Source organism: Pectinophora gossypiella, chromosome 3, assembly GCF_024362695.1.
Source record: "Pectinophora gossypiella chromosome 3, ilPecGoss1.1, whole genome shotgun sequence".
In the NCBI taxonomy this organism is placed as follows: Eukaryota; Metazoa; Arthropoda; class Insecta; order Lepidoptera; family Gelechiidae; genus Pectinophora; species Pectinophora gossypiella.
In genome coordinates, this window is record NC_065406.1 from 13,801,262 (window position 1) to 13,824,318 (window position 23,057).

Sequence of the window (23,057 nt, forward strand, 5' to 3'; positions counted from 1 at the left end):
CCTGTCGTTTCGAAAAAAAATCGAAAAAACGATTCTTGCTGGGGTAACGTTTTTCTAGCAGGAAAATTCTAAACGAATGATCGGAGAGAGAAAAACTGTGCATGGCCAGATAGCTTATATGTGTGCCAAAATGTGCCCCCAAAAATAAAATCTGTGCCCCTTCAGATTTTCGAGATATTGCATTTCCTGCTGGAGTAACGTTTTGATGAATAGTATATCTCTAAAACCATTGCATGTGCCCCTGTAGAATAAACATACGCGAGTAGCTCTTAATGTGTGCCCCTTTGTGCCCCAATTAGATTTTAGAAAATATTTATAGTTTTCAAGTTATCGCGGTTTTATGAAAACCCGAAAAAACATCGCAGCGCCTAAATGAGACAAGGCATAACTTCGCTGAAAACTGTATTCGGTCTTTCTTGACGCTAATAATAACCATACAAAGTTTCAAAAATGTTCATGCATGCGTTTTTGAATAATCTTGCTAAAAGTAAAAACGATGGTGTCATAACTTTGACGGCAAAATACAAGGAACTGGCACAATCCCAGATGTGTAGGTGTAAACCAAAATCTTGTGCCTTTAGTCAAAAATATATGGTGAAAATATTGAGCTTCAAATGTTACGCATTAAGTAAATATAAACAAAAAACCAAAATATGTAAACAACGGCTGGTTATCCGACCAAATCTGAATGACTACTAAAAAGCGACGGATTCATACTTAACGAGGACCTTCTTTATTGGACGTATTATACCTAAGCTGTTGTCCTTACAGTCGCGTTCAAAAGTTTTGAGGGCTAATTAAAAAATATATTAAATGCACCTTGTGACTATATAAATGAAACAGCTTGTTGATGTGGAAATTATTATTTACATTAGTATAAAAATACAGGTATGTCACAAAACAGTTTGGTCACGATTTTGAGCATGTTAGTCACATGTACATTTTATTTGAAAATGGCTCTTATAAATGTACTTAATCATGTGTAAGGTCATAGAAACAGCTATTAAAATATAATCCAATAAAAACTTTATTTTATTAGTTATTACTTTTCTACTTCAGTGTACTCAGGCACAACACGTGTGAACCGGTTAGTGAGTAAAGTAAAGAAGGTCATCGATATGTATGAATCCGTCGCTTTTTAGTAGTCATTCAAATTTGGTCGGATAACCAGCCGTTGTTTACATATTTTGGTTTTTTGTTTATATTTACTTAATGCGTAACATTTGAAGCTCAATATTTTCACCATATATTTTTGACTAAAGGCACAAGATTTTGGTTTACACCTACACATCTGGGATTGTGCCAGTTCCTTGTATTTTGCCGTCAAAGTTATGACACCATCGTTTTTACTTTTAGCAAGATTATTCAAAAACGCATGCATGAACATTTTTGAAACTTTGTATGGTTATTATTAGCGTCAAGAAAGACCGAATACAGTTTTCAGCGAAGTTATGCCTTGTCTCATTTAGGCGCTGCGATGTTTTTTCGGGTTTTCATAAAACCGCGATAACTTGAAAACTATAAATATTTTCTAAAATCTAATTGGGGCACAAAGGGGCACACATTAAGAGCTACTCGCGTATGTTTATTCTACAGGGGCACATGCAATGGTTTTAGAGATATACTATTCATCAAAACGTTACTCCAGCAGGAAATGCAATATCTCGAAAATCTGAAGGGGCACAGATTTTATTTTTGGGGGCACATTTTGGCACACATATAAGCTATCTGGCCATGCACAGTTTTTCTCTCTCCGATCATTCGTTTAGAATTTTCCTGCTAGAAAAACGTTACCCCAGCAAGAATCGTTTTTTCGATTTTTTTTCGAAACGACAGGGGGCACACATTTTTTATGTGGGGCACATTTACAGCAGATAAGGCACCAACTATACGTTCCACTCATATAACTCTAGGAGATACTTTCTTGCTGGGGTAACGCACACCCCGTGCCCCAGCAGTGGGGACGTTAATGGGTGATGATGATGATGAGTATATTATATATCAATGGTTTTAAGACTATAACATAATTATATATTACCATACATATTACATATTACCTACAGTGTGTTAGTGACATCGTAACGAAAACTTTGAGGATGATTCGAACCATGATTCTGAGTTCATGTCAAGTGGAATTTTCAATGAAATTCAATCTCATAAAGTCTACGATTCAAACCCAATCCCAAGCACTTTGGCCCGAATGAATTGAGCACTAAGCTTGCGCCTGCAACATAAGACAGGGTTTCCTCTAATTAAATTAAAAATTAAAAATATGTTTATTTTAGACATTAACACATCCATAGGGGTTAGTAGAAAACTTGTATAATTAAATATTTACGGTCACGAGTATTAATATGTTACACTTTGGTACCATGTCACATTAACTTTTTTGACAAATAGTTTTTTTTTTGACTTATTGTAGATTTGCCGCAGATGGCATTAACTACTTGGCCGGACAAATGGGGAGCGCTGAAGGCTCTCACCCGGTACAACGTTTAAGACAACAGGCCTGAGGGTGCCCAGTTGGGCGCGAACCTCGGCTCAAGGCGTCGTCTGAGAGGAAAAATATTTAAAAGAATGAATCGACCCTAGTGGGTCGATAGCGATAAGCGCTGAATGAGGGAAATCGTCGACCACGCCGGCGGGGTCGGTATCGGGTTGACAAATTGAACTGTAAGTCTCACTAAATGTCAAATATGTTAGTGCGACAGAGTCCTAAAGTGGGTACATTATATTGCTCATGACTGTACTTAATTTCCCCAAAGAAATTCCTTAAAAGTCTTTGCTAAGAAAGTGATTAAAATATGATTATGTTTCCCGTTGGTGACGTTCCGGTCACACGATTTGCTTTCCAATTCAATTGACTTATTTAATTCATTCTCAAGATCATAATACCGTATTCTCATTTATTACATAAATAATATTCATAGGACGCGTTTGGTGCTCGCGTCCGTTCTCGAACTTTACTCTGTACGGGTATGTGGAAATAGTTAATAGTGATGGGAAACTGTTATCGATTCTATTATCTGTACCTCTGGTTCCGGAATTGGTGGAACATGCTATAAGGTGATATGAAAAGCTTTCCAATGTAAGCTTTCGATTTCATTAAATTGGTATGATTTTCTTTATATCAGACCGAAATACGAGTACCTCAAGAATAATCATAAAAAGCCAAGAATATTCATAATAATATTCAGTACAAAAAATCAATACTATTCATATCAAGATATTGATAAAAACGGTACGTACATAGTTTAGAATCAGTTTATATTCATGTCACATTTTATCTGCAGATATAAACTAGCCCATCCCTAGACTTGATTAATCGACAATCTTATATTTATCTGCTTAAGCCTACGGGTACGTGATACAACGGTGATTTTTTTTAAAAGTATCTCCAATTCTCGATACCTACCTACATATTTTTTTGCCAATAAAGCATAGATTTACTACTACCGTAGATTGAACATCAGCGCTCAAAAAGTGGGACGCAAAGTTACTGTTAATATAGCGACGTTGACAGTACTTTACCTCAATGTGCGATTAGGCGCCGAACTGGCAACATGGGGAAATGCGTGGAAAAAACTTGCAAAAATAGAAGCTCAAAGCGAAAAAAGAAGGATGGAACATCATATTTCTAATAAGTAATGACATTGTGCATGTTATCATAGAATACACATTTTAATTTTCGGAGTAAAACCTACCAAAATTATTATTTAAGTTTAAAATACACTAAAACAAGTACTCCCCTGTCAATCTGAGTGACAATATAACCCGACCGCGTTACGAAGCACCACGCGCTAATATACGTAATAAGACGATGCGTACTTTCTTGATTTGACAGGATCTTATTGAATGTATATAGGTACCGCTGTGTACGAATGTATAGCTAAACAAGCGCCATGTTTTCTCCGCATTTTTGTTTCGAGCGCTGTATTTACGGTAGTGGTAAATCAATGTAATAGAGCAACAACGATTACGCATTAGGTTATCTCATTGTCAAACTAATGTAATGGTTTATGCCACCTTTATTTGTACCTGTAGCGAATACTAGACAAAAATGTAAATTTTCAATTGCCCTGTCAAAAATTTACGCCCGCTGAAGTTGTACAGCGCGCCACAAAGGTTCGGAAATAATTCCACTTCACGCCTGCATCCCGGAAGGGGTATGCAGACTTGCATAATTCAGCAAAATCATAACCTCACGTCTGCATCCCTGAATGGGTAGACAGACGTGAATACTTTGAAACAAAGCAATGTTTATAATACAACGATCTCACCCGGGTTTACTTGATTTTATTATTTTATATAAATTTAAGTTTTGTTTTTAATTTGATTAATTTATATATCCCCACACACAAAACATCGACAAGATGTCGCGTGTGCCCCTCCCTATCTCAGTCTCCGTATAGTCGCGGCACGCGTGCCGCCGTGCTGCCACATAGAAACGACTTAATTATATTTTTCTGCTTTCATCCTCTGTCGAGACGCAATGAGGTGGAGTTTTAATGCTGACAGTGTTCATCGGGGTCAGAGGAGTTAGTTAACATATTAGTTTTCCAATGCGCCGAATGGAAACATACTATAAGTTTTATCCGGATATTTGTTAATGCCTTGTAGATGTCTTTCAAGGCATTTTTTTTTTGGTTCAGTAACCAAAACATCAATCTGAGAGGACACTCGCTAAAACTCTCACGCTCCAAAGGTACTAGCAACCCTCGATATCACTTTTTGCCCAACCGTGTAGTGGACGCGTGGAATGAACTGCCAGAATCTGTGATCAGTGCTCCCTCAGTAAACTCTTTCAAAAATAGACTTGACAAATATATGAACAATCATGAACACAAGTGAAGTGATAAGCACGCATCAGTACAAAGTGCTGCCTGTGCTTCCAATAATAATAATAATAAATAATAATATTTGCAAAAAGACAAATGATTCTAAGATATTTTTGCGTTTACGATAATGATATTAACTCTTGGTTTTCGAAAATCCACAAAAGAGAAGTTACAGATAAATAAAAATTTCTTTAAAACTCAATTTTTAAATTTTCTAGCCCAAGTCTGTATTAGATGACTTTGCTTCTCTGTAACATGTGCATCTTTTTTTACTTAAGGATCAAGTATGTTATTGACATCGTAACGAATACTGAAGGGGATGATTCAGAACATGATTCTGAGTTGATATCAAGTGGAATTTCCTGTCGAAAATTCATGAACATTTTAGTGTTTTTGGTATCTTCAGTTCCACACTTTTGCGACGGAAAATTCCACTTAATATCAACGCGGAATCATAGTCTGAATCATGTCTCAGAGTTTTTGTTACGACGTAATTAACACCCTGTGTAGTAATATAAGAATCATCATCATCAGCCCATTAACGTCTCCACTGCTGGGGCACGGGCCTTCCCTATGGATGATAGGGAGATCGGGCCTTAAACCACCACGCGGGCCCAATGCGGATTGGTGGTTATTAACGACTGTTAATGCAGCCGGGACCAACGGCTTAACGTGCCTTCCGAAGCACGGAGGAGCTCGAGATAAAAACTTTTTTTTTTGTGGTCACCCATCCTACCGCCGGTGGCCGGTGCCTTTGCCGAAGTAGCTTAACTTCAACAATCGCACACCGAGCGCATTTACCGCTGCGCCACCGAGCTCCTCAATGATATAAGAACATAATAAGCTAATTGAGAATGAATGGCACCATCAGTCACGCTTACATCAACAAATCTGTTCCAATATCACCTAAGCGTTCACATTTTACTTTACAAGCATATTCATATTGAGCTGAGTGAAAGGCGGGTTCGCCAATCCGTAGATAGGGCACGGTCGCCTTTTCAATTTGCGTACTACGTACATACATCCTGTAAACCACAAGGGATACATATACCTGTCGATACTAATTTTCACACGAATTCGTTTGGTCAGAGATAGCAATGCATAGCTGAGATTAAAGAATCTGCTAGCTGCTTATTGAATTATTTACGAGCACCCATTTCCTGATTTTCGACATCGAATGATATTTTATTGTACTACAATTGTGAAAAAAGGTGTGTTAAAAAATTGTATACTGTATCTCTACCTATGTCGATATTTATAATCAATATCTATGGTTGCATCTATGTCGATGTCAGTTACCTGTATGTTATGTATCGCAATCCAAGTGTTCGGTTCAGGGCAAGTGTTTCAAATCTAGCGTCGATACCCTATGTCGGTGACTCTGTATCTATGGTAGTTAAATGTGTGTGTGTGTGTCTCGACAGTCAATTGCTCGGTTCAGGGCGAGTGGTGCTATAGATATAGAGTCACCGACCACTCCTCTGGCAGTCTATGGCAGTTACCTGTGTGTGTATCGACAGTCGAGTACTTGGTTCAGGGCGAGTGGTTCATGTCTAGTCTCGATGCCCTATGTCGGTGACTCTGTATCTATGGCAGTTAAATGTGTGTATGTCTCGACAGTCGATTGCTCGGTTCAGGGCGAGTGGTGCCATAGATACAGAGTCACCGACCACTCCTGTGGCAGTATCTATGTCTATGGCAGTTACCTGTGTGTATCTCGACAGTCGAGTACTTGGTTCAGGGCGAGTGGTTCATGTCTAGCCTCAGTGCTCTATGTCGGTGACTCTGTATCTATGACAGTATCTATATCTATGGCAGTTGCCTGTGTGTGTATTGACAGTTGAGTGCTTAGTTCAGGGCGAGTGGTTCATATCTAGACTTGATGCCCTATGGCGGTGACTCTATATCTGTGGCAGTATCTATTTCTATAGCAATTACCTGTGTGTGTATCGACAGTCGAGTGCTCGGTTCAGGGCGAGTGGTTCATGTCTAGCCCCGATACCCCATGTCGGTGGCTCGCAGAGCATGTGCAGCGTCGTGCGCGCCTCTTCACATCCTATACACCTGCCTCTGTAACAAAATAACATTAATGTCAGTAATTATAGAAATTAAAGAAATTTTAAGTAAGTAGATAGGGTTTATAACTTAATATTTAACTCATGTGTAGTTTCCTAGACATAAGATTAATTATAAAATTCCGATTACTAAATAAAGACAGATCTAAAGGTGACAAAAAAAGTTTTGTTTTTTTTATTTAATTTATTTATGAATTCTTTTTTTTTTTTTAACCCCTTTTTTGCGCGCAATCTATCACCCTTGGATAATAAGCACTTCTTGTGGTGTATAGGTATCATTTTAGGTAAGCGACCAGTGTCGCTTCCTATTTTGGGCCTTAGTTGGCTAGATCCTGCGGCAGCCTCCTTCTTAGTCTTAGTTGTGTGTGCTCATCCATGAGCGGCCTGGCCAGTATATTAGGATGGGCTGTTATTCTGTTTTTGTAAGAGCAGCTTACATTTTTTAACTCTTCACTTACTGTTGGGATACCCAACTCTTTGTGTAATCTGCTATTGGTAATGTACCATGGAGCATTTGTGATAATGCGGAGGGTCTTATTTTGGAATCTCTGTAGGATCTCTATATTGGAGTGTGCGGCTGTTCCCCAGAGTTGTATTCCATACGCCCAAATGGGTTTCAAAATACATTTGTATAATATTAATTTATTTTCCATTGAAAGTTGAGATTTTCGGCCCATTAGCCAATATAGGTTGCGGAATTGCATGCCAAGAGCTTTACGTTTTGTAAATATGTGCTTTCTCCATGTGAGTCGTCTGTCAAGATAAAGACCAAGGTATCTGGCTTCATCTGCTTGGGGGATTTCAACATCATTTAGTATAACTGATGGACAGTTATTTTTTGAATTTTAATAATGAAAAACTTTATAATAAGTGGGACATTTAGTCACGTTTTTCTATGATGTCACAGGTTGCTTTTTTGTAATTTCGTGTTTTGTCGTTTAGTAAAAAGTAACTGATTTGACTAGTTGGAAACTACCCCTATTCTTTAAATGAAGATCGATACATTTCTACCAAATTAATCAGTCTTCTAAACAAATAAAATCAATGTTCTGGCCACAATACTCAGCAACATATTGTGTAATATATTATAGTCTTGAGTCAATACGGCCGACATGCAACCAATCAGCTAAGTGCGGCGTGGACTGGCCTGTTTACTTACGATTAAGGGCCCTATCACACTAGGGCACAATGGTTGCGCCACCAGCGGAAAATTTTAGTACATTCACACCCGGACACTTCATACAAAACACCTCGTTTTACACAGACACTACACATTGACGTTATCGTACACGCGCATCTATGTGTTTGACGTCTGACGCACATATACGATTGAAGACTAAAGTAAGACCGGTGAGGTAAACCTAGCTCAGCCGCTGGTGGGGATTCGAGCGGAGAGTTGCCGTTCTGCACGTAATATTTTTCCTTTTTCTATGGTAGAGTGAATAAAGCAACTTCTTATTTGCCAGAACAAGTTCAATTTTGGTGATTTTTCCTTTTCTGCTTCCATTTAAAGTCCAGAGCATGAGTTTGTATATATTACTTTAAAAGCCCGAACTTAGGAAGTCAATCTTAGGATTTACCAGTACTAGATTACCTTCCATAATGAAGTGTTTTCTTAATGAAAATGTTTCATTTCGAACTCTTACCAAGAGTAACTGGTTTTCCTAGGATTTATCACCATAGTCACTAACACCCTGTATATTATGTATCAATAACTAGTTTTTTATACATAAATACATGTTACTGTATATGCTAACGGCCTTCGTGGTCCAGTGGTTGAGCGTTGTGCTCACGATCCGGAGGTACCGGGTTCGAATCACTTTGTGATCCCTGGTTCGGTTAGGACATTACAGGCTGATCACCTGACTGTCCAAAAAGTAAGGTGATCCGTGCTTCGGAAGGCACGTTAAGCCGTTGGTCCCGGTTATTACTTACTGATATGTCAGGGGTCGTTACATAAATCATGTCAGGGGCCTATGATGAGGTTGATAATCCAACTCGCATTCCACACGACAGAAGACTGTATATGCTTCTCAAGTTCGACATTTGTCCGGCCAAGTAGTTAATGCCATCTGCGGCAAATCCACAATAAGTCACGTCAAAAAAGGGGTTTCATCGACAGCTGCGATACACAATACCTCGCTTCACAAAGCTCTTATATTGAAGAGACTCTTGACTCCGAAACATGCACCATATGCTTTCAGCTGAACGACTTCGATTGTTTCCAAACATGAAGCCTTTCAACCTTTTAACACGGACGTATACTAATACCAAAATGCACTGTATACCCTTGCGAGTTTTTCAACTTAACGTGTATGTTCAAGACTATCCAATTGGGGTAGTCAGAGGTACATCCATCGCAAGATGAACGAAATACGCACACCTCACCGAGCTTTCTGTTAGACCAACGTGTTAGTCAACTTGTTGTACGTATAACATAACATACATAAACAGTACTCCACTACGCTGCTCCACTGCGGGTTGGTGGAGGTGGTTGGCCTAGTCGCCCGGGACCAACGGCTTAGCGTGTCTTTCGAAGCACGGAACCTAACCTAACCACGACATAATTGTTCATAATTGAAATTTAATTTCTTACTCGGACGGGACTTGAACCCGTAGACAAGAAGGTGAGCATCAGAATGACTGCCCAAAATGACAGATCAGTTTTAAAATATTACTAACATCCAATACCTTTTAGCTACTATTTAGTACCTTTGTATAGATATTTTCTACCTAATTAATAAATAAGAAAATTAATTTAAAAAATGGCCAGTCATTCTGATGTCTGAATGACCACCCACATTTAGAATCTCCACAAAAAGGCTCCGAAATTTAATTTCGCCTATACACAAATTTAGTACCTACTTAAACAAATATTTTTTTTAGATTTTTAAAACAAGAAATAAAAAAATATGAGCAAAAAAACTGATCTGTCATTTTGGGCAGTCATTCTGATGCTCAGGCTCTTGTCAAGTCGGGACGAGAGACGAGCGTGTTAACCATTACACCACCGGGTCCTCCTCCTGTCCATGCGACATTCTTTCGATCTATGTATCGTCATTAAGCCGACGCCGGCGCCGTCTATCTAAAATATTGAGTACTAATATTACTTTAGGCCTTTTTGTTCTACAATTAGGGACTTTCCAGGCTACGTTCATCAAAAACAATATAGATGGCGTTGTTCAGTTTAAACGTGATAATTACCTATTTTCTCATTACTCGGGTACATAATTATTCCAAAATATAATGTAATGGCCGAAGCATATACAGGGTGTTAGTGACATCGTAACGAAAACTTTGAGGGATGATTCAGGCCATGATTCTGAGTTGATATCAAGTGGAATTTTCCGTCGCAAAAGTATGGAACGGAAAATAATTTAAATAAGCTCTAAAATTTTCATGACTTCTCCGACAGGAAATGCCACTTGATATCGACTCAGAATCATGGTCTGAATCATCCCCTTCAGTATTCGTTACAGTATCACTAACACCCATACCTACTTGTATGGCTACTGTATGTACTTGTGTGGGGTGTAAGTGACATCGTAACAAATACTGAGAGGGATGATTCAGCTGATTATTCTGAGTTAATATCAAGTGGAATTTTCCATCGCAAAAGTATAGAATTGAAAATAATTTAAAAAAACTAAAAAAATTACATGAATTTTGCGACGGAAAATTCCACTTGAAATTACCTCAGAATCATGGTCTGAATCATCCCTCTGAGTATTCGTTACGATGTCACTAACACCCTGTATAAAAAGAATAGTTGCTTGATATTTGGTGGGTTTAGTTGCTTTAATAACTAGTTCGTGTATTTTATGCCTTTATGTTCTCACTATAATTACTCATAATAAAATTGTATTTTAGTTTTGCATGTCGAATAAAATAAGTAAGTACTTAGGCAGTTTTTGTCAAAGAAGAAACTAACCTCCATTATACTTTAACCGACGTCAAAAAAGAGCATATATAAAAAGAATAGTTGCTTGATATTTGGACCACATTATGTATATAAATATGTTGCTACCTATATTGCTTCCCTTTATTTTGATCAGAACAATAATGGGTGGAAGATGTAATTGTGCCTGGGTGTAATAAAAAGGATCATCATTTATACCCAAAAACAAAGATGAAAGTTGCATATATCTGTTATCCATGAAATTAGAAGTTTAAACGAAAAAACAACTTAACAACGCCATCTATCGTGTTTTTGGGGAAAGCCGATTAGAAAGACCCTCATTGATGCGAGTCCGTTCCAAAAGTTTTTTTTTAAAGAATATTAAACTAGCTGCAATTGAGGGAGCGTATAAAAACAAATTCTGTTAAAGCAGAAAATATAGCGCTTAAACCCTTGGAGAGTCAACGTAGCATTTGAAATTTAGAGGGGAACGCGGGAAATGGAGGCTTAGACCGTAAACCTACGGGACTGGTTTGCATACGGACCCGTTGCACGCTATGATGGCCGCTTTGACGTTTGTTTCACTCATCACCTTTCATCATTTCATTAATAACTTGAATAGCTTTTCTTTATTGTATCAATCTAGTTTCGTATTAATATATAATTATATTATTGGAGTGAATTACTGTACTTTACGAGTATATCAAAAATAGTTAGTTTAATCGCAACCTACATCCGACATCATGTATGGAGAAGCTGCTAAAGGAGAGAAGTAAAACTTAAACCTATTTTTAATAAAAAAAAAAATTAAATTCGTCATCCATCTTATGCTTCCGCGCTTAGCCGAGGTTCGCGCCCAACTGAGCAACCTCAGGCCTGTTGTCTTAAACGTTGTACCGGATAACAGCCTTCAGCGCTCCCCATTTGTCCGGCCAAGTAAGGCAAATCTACAATAAGTCACGGCAAAAAAAAGGCGCAGCAGCGAACCCAAGTCCCCCGTCGGAACCCTTAATTGTATAATTGGATAGTATCTTAAATCAAAGATAGATTATGAAATTCTGATTACTAAATGAAAACAGATTTCAAACTGACGAATATGTACCATTTTCTTTTATCAATTTAATTTTTGTTTATGAATTTTTATGAATTTAGAAAAAGGTAAGTAATATAATTCTCATTTTATCATGTGTTCTATGACGTCATAGTGTGCCTTTTCATAAAAATTTCATAGTAATTGACGTTTAGTAAAAAGTAACTGATTTGGCTAGTTGGAAACTAACCTATTGTATACACTTCGACTATTGTAAGTGTAATCTTCATGCAACAAACAAGCCAGCGTTTCTTATCACACCAGTCCCCCTTGAAGCTACCAAGCCACTTGAGTGCAATTTGTCCAAGCAACGTCGCCGAGGGCCCTCTACGGCAAAACTAAAGTCGTCTCCTACTTTTGTGAGGATAAACCGGTTTTTTTTTCCTCCAACTAACTTTTTTTGTACCAAACTAGCTTGAGAGTGCTCCGTTGAAATTATTTCGCCCGAATGAAAAGGTTGGAATTTGAAAAGACGAATGAAATTGGAATGTACGTATTTGTAGTTCTAAGTTGTGTTTATAAACTTTATTCCCAGAACAGTGAAGATTATTATGAATCTTAATTCGACGAAATTCGACTTCATATCAACTCAGAATCATGGTCTGAATCATCCCCTTAAATAATCGTTACGATGTCACTAACACCCTTTATAGACTCGGTCAAAGATAAATGAAAGAATACTAATATTGAATGGGAAGCAAGTCTGAAGTGATAAAAAATATCTAATTTATGATTAAACTCATTTCCGAGTTTGAATTTGAATAACGAACGACGTTCTTTGATGACGTCACAAGTGTGGATCTTCGTACAATTTCCACAAAAACTGACGTTCTGAGGGTCTAAAAAGGCCATATTGAAACAGTTCATCTAGAAAAGTAATATTGCAATTTGACATTTGCAATGACAATGCCAAGAAAATGTCAAATAGCAATATTGCTTTTGCCCTCAATGTGGTATTTTTAGGCCCCCTGACGTTTGACTGATGTCATCCAGCCTATTATTACTTTATACTGTAAGTACAAGATTGTAATCCGCCAGACGGTTCTACCATCATTATGGTTGCAACCCTCAACCGTCGTTACTCTGGCGAAACCTTTCATATTCCACTGACCTACTGAGAGCGGACATTAAAAAAGTTAAAAGCCTTTAAAAGGCCAGCGTTTTATTGCTCGTTTTATAGAAAGGGAATAGGAAAATTGACTTTTTACTAAAACGGAAATTATCAAGAGCGGTAGTTCGTTAGATGGCGTCCAAGTTGGTCTGAACAACTTTTTTATAACTTTTTATGAAGGAAATCAATGTTAACGAAAGTTTTCTATTTGCTTGTGGAACTGTTTTACCGGATTTTAATGGCAGTTTCCGTCAGTTATGATGTTGGCTTCGAATAATGGTGTTTAAGGTGCTGGGAATAAGAGAATAGTAGGTACAGTCATGAGCAATATCTTGTATCTACTTTAGAACCCTGTCGCACTATCATATTTGACATTTATGAGGCTTACGATTTTAATTGGCAAAAAAGTTAATGTGACATGGTTGCAAAGTGTATACATATTAGTACTCGTGATCGTAGGTATTAGTAGTAATTTCTTATCTAAATAATCTTACCCAAAAACTGCTTTATTAAAGTTTATTTTGCTAATTCAGTAAGTAATCAGAAATATTAAAATCATTTTTTTAAATATCATCAACATTGCAGATTAATATTTTTTTATCTGCATACCTATGTAGCTCGATTAAAAGTAGCTATTTTAAGTCGTCGAAAATTAATACGATTGTTTTTTAAAAAAAGTTTCTATTTCTTTCTAACTTCACATTATCTTACACAAATAGAAGTACCAAAGAACTCATTTTCTCAAAGCCATTATAACCCGGAAAACACAGAAAGCTGCAAGAAGCTTTCCAACATCCTGACACAACAAGACTTCACTTGAATTTAGCCGCATTTCTACCCCCGAAACGAGTCCAAGCAATTGTCGTAAGATGAGCCCCACTAAGATGAGACCCACAGTTGGTACATTTGGGTCGACATTGTCGAAATGTAGTGAAGTAACATACATTATGTATGTGAGCTTCTACCAGCAGTGCTAAACGAGCAAAATAAAATCAAAAATGTACAGACGATGTAACCCAACTCCATATAATCGAGTCAACTCGACTTGTCTTGCGGTTTTCCACGCGCATAGGGTGAGTGACATAATAGGGTCCACGCAAAATGTATATCTATCTACCTAGTCGATTAATGAATGTCGAATATGACAGAAATATATGAGCAAAATATAGAAAAAAAGAAACGTTTATTATAATTAAAGCACATAATAACGGGTTCTTACCCGTTATAAATAACTAAACTTAAAACAACGTTTATTATACAAATAAGTACAATTTACAGGAAAGACGCTTTGTGCAATTTACAAGGCGCACTTTCGGTTTTGGCGTCCAAAAATAGACAAGACATTTAGTTTCGGTAATTCGAGCGGAATCCATATCTTATAAAAAAAACGAAAATATATGTAGGTAAGCTTTGTAAAATTGGGGGCCCCAGACAATTGTAACAAAAGGTGTCCTTGGATTCGTAATATATGAAAACTATAACCTTGGCGCGGTCAAAGGTCGCGAACTTGCACACAGACCCTGTTACCTAGATATGAGGGTTCCAAACAGTTAGGTTGGGTTTCCACTGACGCGGAGATGGGCGGAAAAGAGTGGAGATGTGCGGATTTGACCAATCACAGTGTTCGAGAGAGCGAAAAACGAAGACACTCTGTCCCTCTCTCCCTCGCGGTGATTGGTCGATACCTGCACATCTCCGCTCCTCTCCGCCCAGCTCCGCGTCAATGGAAACGTAGCCTTATGCCCGACTTATTTATTTGCAATTAATAATTTATCTTTGAACAGTCAAATACCCTATTGGAGATGTCCTTAGAAAAGATTCAGTAGGATCTACTCTAAACCGGCGTGGGTGTATGAAACGATTGATGAATGTGGAGGAAGCAAGAGAAGTGTGTCAACCATTCCATAGTCTCTGCTTAGTCTTGTGGGAAATAGGCGTGAGTTTATGTATGTATGTGTATGTACTACGTAAGTATAGGTACGCAGATACTAGGTCAATAGATACGCAGTGCCTACGAAAACTGTTTCAAGGTATTAGTTTACCTACTTACTCCCCGGGTAAATGTTGCCAAACTTTCCAGCCCCAATTAAAATCTACAAACTATACAACAACTGCAAGTGAACTTTCCGTTCCTTGATTACTTTCCGCTTCTCAGTTCTGTTAAGCTTGCAATTTTGCATTTAAACTATTGTTTTAAACAAAGCCCCAAATAAGTAAGGTAAGATCTTCAAGTCATCAAGTCTTCAGGGCTTTCCAATTAATCGCAATGCTGCAACGCTGCACCCGCGTGACGTTGGCACTGCAAGATAAAATCTCGTACAATTTGTATAGGCATCAGAGTTATACTACGGTTGAACTACCCTAGCTGCACCGCATGGCACTTTCCCATGCTTCTATCTTTTTCTGTCATTCACAACCGTCATTTGCTAGAGCGTGATGAAGAACGGGAATACGACCGAACTCCGACCGCTTCGTCGATTCCGCCGCGTGCGGTCGCATTATCTCGCTCTATTAAATAACAGTCAAAAGTAAGATCATCCGTGCTTCGGAAGGCACGTTAAGCCGTTGGTCCCGGTTACTACTTACTGATATAAGTAAGTAGTCGTTACACGAGCCATGTCAGGGGCCTTTGGCGGCTCAATAATAACCCTGACACCAGGGTTGATGAAGTTGGTAATTCACCTCACAACCCACACGATAGAAGAAGATCAAATGACAGTTGTGAGTAGATAGAAGAGGAGTGAGGAGATAGAAAAGGAAAGAGACATGAGAAACTGCGATGGCATGCGGCCGGGTGTAGTTCAACCATAACATGACTGGACATTATATGGACGATGAACTGGTGGGTAAGGCCCACCAAAGGCCACATTGAAAAAGATCATACAATACAATACAAAACAAATACACTTAATTGAACTAACATACTTAAGAAGAAATAATTACAAAAAGACTCTAACATAGCAATTTTGCTATTTGACATTTGTTGACAATGCAAACTTACTTTTATATGCGAAAATGTCAAATAGCAATATCGCTTTTCGGATGAATTCTTGCAATGTGGCCTTTTTATCCTCCGTGGTCAGCTGTCACCATCCGGTTCATCAAATCAATCTTAGTATTTCGTACGAAAAGCTCTGCTCACCCGATTGCGAATCGCCGGCGAGAGTTTATGTGTAATCAAAATAGCTTCACATCCCAGTAATATTTCCTCACCTTCCTCCACCTGCCTTCCACGTAAAGTTTTAACGACCAAGTCTGATGACACGGTTAAAATATTCCGTATATTTTATGTTAATGCTAACATTTCTTATTTTCCTTCGAAGACGATATTCATGAAAGTTTTTTCATAAACCGGAGCGGTCGCATTTTTTAAATCTTGCTGCATTGAGATGTTGCCAGCAACACGGATAAAGAAGCTGTGTTTTTTAGTTTACTTTTAGGTATTTACTTCTTTTTGCACAATCCCGCATCCAAGTTGTTTGTAAATGTTTGTTTCCTGGTAGTGGTTGCCTGGAAGAAATTGCTCTAGAGCAAATAAGCCGCCCAAAATGTACATGTATGTCTGATTGTTGTGTATGTGCTATGTCTAATTGTTGAAATATAGTTCTGTGCAATAAAGTATATTTGATTTGATTTTAAAAGACACGTTCATAGTTTAAAACACGTGTGTACCTTTTTTTTGACGTGACTTATTGTAGATTTGCCGCAGGTGGCATTAACTACTTGGCCGGACAAATGGGGAGCGCTGAAGGCTCTCACCCGGTACAACGTTTAAGACAACAGGCCTGAGGGTGCCCAGTTGGGCGCGAACCTCGGCTCAGGGCGTCGTCTGAGAGGAAAAAATATTTGAAAGAATTAATCGGGGGTCGATAGCGATAATTGAGACGCTGATTGAGGGAAGTCATCGAACACGCCGGCGGGGTCGGTATCGGGGTCCTGAAGTGTAACACGTGTGCTCCATTCATTCCCCCTCCTATTGATTAAGGAGACCTGTACAATAGAATAAGGAATATTATGTTTAGAACGGCAACTCTCCCCCATTGATTTAGTCGGATTTTACGACGAGCGCTTGTCTGCCTGCCTATCTCTAATTCATCTTTGAAATATACTACGACTGAAAATAGGAAACTTATAGCTAGCCAATGAAGTCAAGAAACATAATATACATCAATGTACTTAGCTTCACCCCATATATTTGTTACGTTTCAAATATAGAACATCATCATCATCAGCCATACGACGCCCACTGCTGGGCATAGGCCTCCCCCAAGGATCTCCACGACGATCGGTCCTGCGCTGCTCGCATTCAGCGGCCAGAAACAAACTAACAAAACAAAAAAAAATAAAAAACAACAAAAAAAAACAAAAAAAAATTAAAAAAGAAAAACAAAACAAAAACAAATATAGAACAATCTATTTTATTCTAAATTACTTTGTATTTTTTATTATCTGCGTTATCAGTGTTTATGAAAATGAACTTCTTTGTAATCAAAACACGAAAAACCCGAGTCCTTGACGTAGGCGAAACTTACGAAAAACAAGTTTTCTTATAAATACGATATCAAGGAAGTACCTACTTGTGTTGTTTTGAACGCTGCTTGTGACGTCACCACTGTCCTATGACGTCAGAGAGCATGTCAGACGTCATGATATATCGCTCTGGTTACTACGCGACCTATTGAACTTTTGCGCAACTTTATTATGTTCTAGTAGATATTATAGAGTATTGTATGTATAAACATACATAGCATCACGCCTGTATCTTCAAAGGGTTAGGCAGGTGTGTAAAGTAGTCTTCTTCTTATCGTGTGGGTTGTGAGGTGGAATACCAACCTCATCAACACTGGTGTCAGAGTTATTACTGAGCCGCCAAAGGCCCCTGACATGGCTCATGTAACGACTACTTACTTACATCAGTAAGTAGTAACCGGGACCAACGGCTTAACGTGCCTTCCGAAGCACGGATCATCTTACTTTTTGGACAATCAGGTGATCAGCCTGTAATGTCCTAGCCAAACTAGGGATCACAAAGTGATTTTTGTGATATGTCCTTATCAGGATTCGGACCCGGGACCTTCGGATCGTGAGCCCAGCGCTCAACTACTGGACCACGGAGGCCGTGTAAAGTACTAAAGTATATACACCACTTCTGGCCAGCTATGTTCAAGTCCCATGGGGGAGTCTATTGCCATTAACCGGACTCAGATCCTGAAATCTACGTTTTCTTCTACGGAGATGGATTACCAACCTCATCAACCCTGGTGTCAGGATTACTATGAACAAAGGCCCCTGACATAAGTCATGTAACGACTACGTACTTACATCTGTACCTTCCGAAGTACGGATCAATTATATCAATATATGCTAAATATATGCATAATACCAATTATCTATTATCCAAACATGAATTCAAACTCATTCTTTAAGTCCCAGATAAAATCTATCTCATAGAACATAACATCGTTTAATATACGAACACAAAATAAATACTTAGTGAATATATCATAGGAGCTCGGTGGCGCAGAGGTTAACGCGCTCGGTCTGCGATTGTTAAAGTAAAGCAACTTTGGCAAAGGCCGGTCATAGGATGGGTGACCACAAAAAAAAAGTTTTCATCTCGAGCTCCTCCGTGCTTCGGAAGGCACGTTAAGCCGTTGGTCCCGGCTACATTAGCAGTCGTTAATAACCATCAATCCGCACTGGGCCCGCGTGACGGTTTAAGGCCCGATCTCCCTATCCATCCATAGGGAAGGCCCGTGCCCCAGCAGTGGGGACGTTAATGGGCTGATGATGATGAATATATCATAACAGTTTTATTTTATATACATAGCTTAAAGCAGTCTAGTTTTATTGCATAAGGAAGCAACTATATTTAATTTAAAAGCGAACTCGTATGGGGCCTCTGTTGTAAGGTGTAGAACACAATGATAACGCGAAAGCGTGGATGAATTCTTTGCTATTCGAATGTTCACAAAAAATATACATAATTACATAATAACTTAAACAACATTAACAGCCTATATACACCCCACTGCTGGGCACAGACCTCTGTTTCTCCACTGCGACTTGGGTTTAGGGTATTCTTTTCCCTCAATCAGCGCTTATCGCTATCAACCCACTAGGGTCGATTAATTCTTTCAAATATGTTTCCTCTCAGGCGACGCCCTGAGCCGAGGTTCGCGCCCAACTGGGCACCCTCAGGCCTGTTGTCTCAAACGTTGTATGTACCGGGTGAGAGCCTTCAGCGCTCCCGATTTGTCCGGCCAAGTAGTTAATGCCATCTGCGGCAAATGTACAATAAGTCACGTCAAAAAAATAAATAAACGGTATTCTTGCCTTTCTTTAAAACATCGTGGATTTTATTATTATTATTTATTTATTAAAAATAAGTACAGTACTTACTTAATACATTTTTTTACAATTGACGGTGCAACAAAAAATAAATAATTATTAATATTATATTATTGCGGATGTTATAATGTATGAATAAATTTTATTAATATTAACCACGAATTAAGTATCAAATAAAATAAATAATTAAATATCTTTATTTCCGACCTTAAGGCCCGTATAGTGTTAGATAGAGTACTGCGGGCATAAGGCAAGAGAGAACCACTGCTCTATTATGCCCTAAAAAAGTAGCATGGAAAATGCTACACCGACAAGAGCGTGGCTCTAAATTAGTCATGATAAAGCCAGCAAACGTTTACCGCTCCGCTTATGCGCATACGCCGACCGCCCTGCGCCGGACGCAGAGGGCGGCTACGGAAATTGGCCCGCCCGCCGAGCCTTTGTACGACATACCAGACTGTACTACAAATACATTTATACTGTTTCAATGTGATTTTATTATAATGGCGAATGAATTGGTACATTTATCATAGGAATGAATAGGTAAATATGTGTTCATGTTTACAGAATTTAATCGTAAACGTTTTATTGTATTGCACCTTCCCGCGCTCCGATGCAAAAACTTTCAGCCTAAGGTTTCCTGACAGAAATCGCTATTTAGCAATAAGTCCGCTTTCTTCTATAGTGTAGATTGTGAGGCGGATCACCAACCTCATCAACTCTGGTGTCAGGGTTACCATTGAGCCGCCAAAGGCCCCTGACATGACTCATGTAACAACTACATACTTACATCAGTAAGTAGTAACCGGGACCAACGGCTTGACGTGCCTTCCGAAGCACGAATCGTCTTACTTTCGGACAATCGGGTGATCAGCCTGTAATGTCCTTAAACTAGGGATCACAAAGTGATTTTTGTGATACGTCCCCGGGATTCGAACCCGGGACCTCCGGATCATGAGTCCAACGCTCAACCACTACACCACAGAGGCCGTTGTTCGCCTATTGTTCTTATTTTATTCGTCTGTACATGTCCTGTACATGTCCTTCCCATCGGGCATCGAACCCGGACCTCCGGATCGTGATCCTAACGCGCTAACCACTAGACAAAGGAGGCTATAGACAACATTATAATTCTATTTTAAGTTTTAGGTACCTGCCATTTCCCGAATCCCTCGGCTCGGGCCGTAAACTGAATTGGACTTTTGGAATGAGGAACATTCCAAATGAAGTTCTTTGAAAATCACATAGAAGGCGTTGTTCAGTTTTATTGATATAAGAAGTTGTATTGTTATAAACATTTTTTTTTGTTATTGTGTCCGTCCAACAGGCAAAGGGAACATAGCCCATACAGCTACTAAACCATAGCCTAAATATATGGATGTTAGTGACACCGTAACGAAAACTTTGGGAAATGGTTGAAATCATGATTCTGAGTTGATTTCATGGAATTTCCTGTCGGAAAATTCATGAAAAATTTAGTGTTATTTTTAATTATTTTCAGTTCCATACTTTTGCGATGGAAAATTTCACTTTATTACAACTCAAAATAATGGTCTGGATCACCCTGTAGTTTTCGTTACGATGAAACAAACAAACGTATAAAATGTTGTACCTATGTAGTAAAAAAACACAACAAACACTCGGATAGTTTAATATTATTGGAGCTAGCTGTACCATACAGTATGGAGGCTCAAAGGCTTTGTACGCTCCGCACAGACCAATTTGCGCCACCGCTGAACGTTTCCCGAGAAATCGTAATATTTGCCGCCTGCAATTTCCTGTTCAGGATATTTTCTTTTCTCATTTTTAAGTGCAGTATGATGGTTATGCTTTACTTTATAAAAGTTATAATTTGTTGCACACACAAGAAAGTTTAGCTAGTCAAGGAATAAGGCCGCTTATAAGCTGACAGCGCAACTTTCCCCGCACAACGCAGCGCGACTTATATCGAGGGTTTTGACCAATAGCCTCACGATATCTACCGAATTTTTCTGATGACGTCATAAGACTCTTTTAAATAATAAAACAAAAAGCAACCTTATCTGTAAATAAAATTCTGACAGCTCATAGAATTCGGAAGAATTTTCGTCTGCGCATTGCGATCCGCACGAATCGAGACGTTCTTAATGCAAGGAACATACATACATAAACTCACGCCAAATTCCCACCGGGGTAAACAGAGACTATGGAATTCCATTTGCTTCGATCCTGGCATACTTCTCTTGCTTCCTCCACATCAATCGTTTCATACACGCACGCCGGTTCAGAGCAGATATTACTGAACCTTTTCTAAGGACATCTCCAATTTGGTCAGTATCGCAATGAAAGTTAAAAATTATCTTCTCATCACTTTTTATTATCACAGTTGGCTATTAACCATTATAGACGGTAATACTGTTGACCACTTATTGAGAATATAGTCATGAACTTAAATGTGTTATCTCCTCACCACTCAGTAAATCTCCGCAATGGTGAAGTGCCGGCCAGGCTTTACCACGAATGTGCATTGACCGCGGCGGAAATTGGTCTACAAAGCCTTTGACTAGTGTAGGCTAGAGCAGGGGTACGCACATGCAAATGTATTGAAATGTACTGCAATCATTTTAATCAGTTTGAATTTGCATTTCAATATTGCGCAAATTGTCGGCCCTGGTTAGAAACGCATGTCACTAGAGTAGAAATAGAAATGTTTTATTGTGACCGTGTGTTCGTACAAAAAGTAGTGTTATAAAAATTCAGAAGTATCGACAAAGTTAGAGCAGATGAATTTGTCTGTTATCCATGAAATTAAAAGGTTAAACGATGGAAAATCTTTATTGTTTTTCAGAACCGTAGGCTGGAAAGGCTTCTATCGCAACATGAACTATGCACCAACGCTTTCACCTGAGCGTTCTATTCATTTATATTTACTTACGTACATTTATTCAAATTCAAAATTCGAAAATGTCTTTATTCAGTAGGTAACATAGAAACACTTTCAATCGTCATTTATTTTTCATAACGACCGTCTCATCCGCCTAAAACTACTGCAGCTTCTCACAACCTGTATAGCCGAGGAATAGAAGCTGCAAGAAAACTCGGCACAGTACGAAGTAGATGTCAGACGTTCTTTAAAAAAAAACATAAAACGTTATTATACAATACCAGTTCCCAGACAGTTAATCCCGTGCTTTCATATCTTCTAAATAATCACTAATATTGAATATATAAATCACTATTTATATTTAAAATACTTATTGCATATTTTGATTTGTATATCCATGAATGGACTTTAAGTTCCCGGAATAAAGCTCCCAATAAAACGACAATCGAACATCGATATCCAAATTATATATTACTTATACATAATATATATTCTGCCTGATGTGTTCAGCGTACTCTAGTACGAATTATTGACGTTTTTTACCTGTTTCAAAACTTCTCCCCGTATTAAAACAGGTCACGTATCTCGTCCAAAATTTAAAAAACCAAATCACCCGTAATGTCCCTGCGAAATTTGGCGCACGTCAAATTATCGACCTGAGTAAAAGTGTCAAGTCCATAATGAGCCTTTGACTCAGTATATGCACACAGTGTTGTAGCTTCACGTATATTTTTGCAATACGAGTATCCCCACATCATCATACTATTTACAAATAACTTGCGGAAAGGTCAGCAAGTTGTATTTGTTTCTTTATCGTGACTTATTGTAAAG

General features: G+C 38.5%; 1 protein-coding gene across 1 annotated transcript in view; it reads right to left on the minus strand.

Moving 5' to 3' along the window:
* The window catches only part of LOC126382084 (acetylcholinesterase-like), an 83,090-nt gene that overhangs the window by 24,933 nt on the left and 35,100 nt on the right, over positions 1-23,057 (minus strand). Inside the window, exon 2 of the mRNA XM_050031808.1 lies at positions 6,777-6,908. The gene's annotated coding sequence lies outside the window, so the exon portion shown is untranslated. The remainder of the gene's footprint in view (positions 1-6,776; positions 6,909-23,057) is intronic.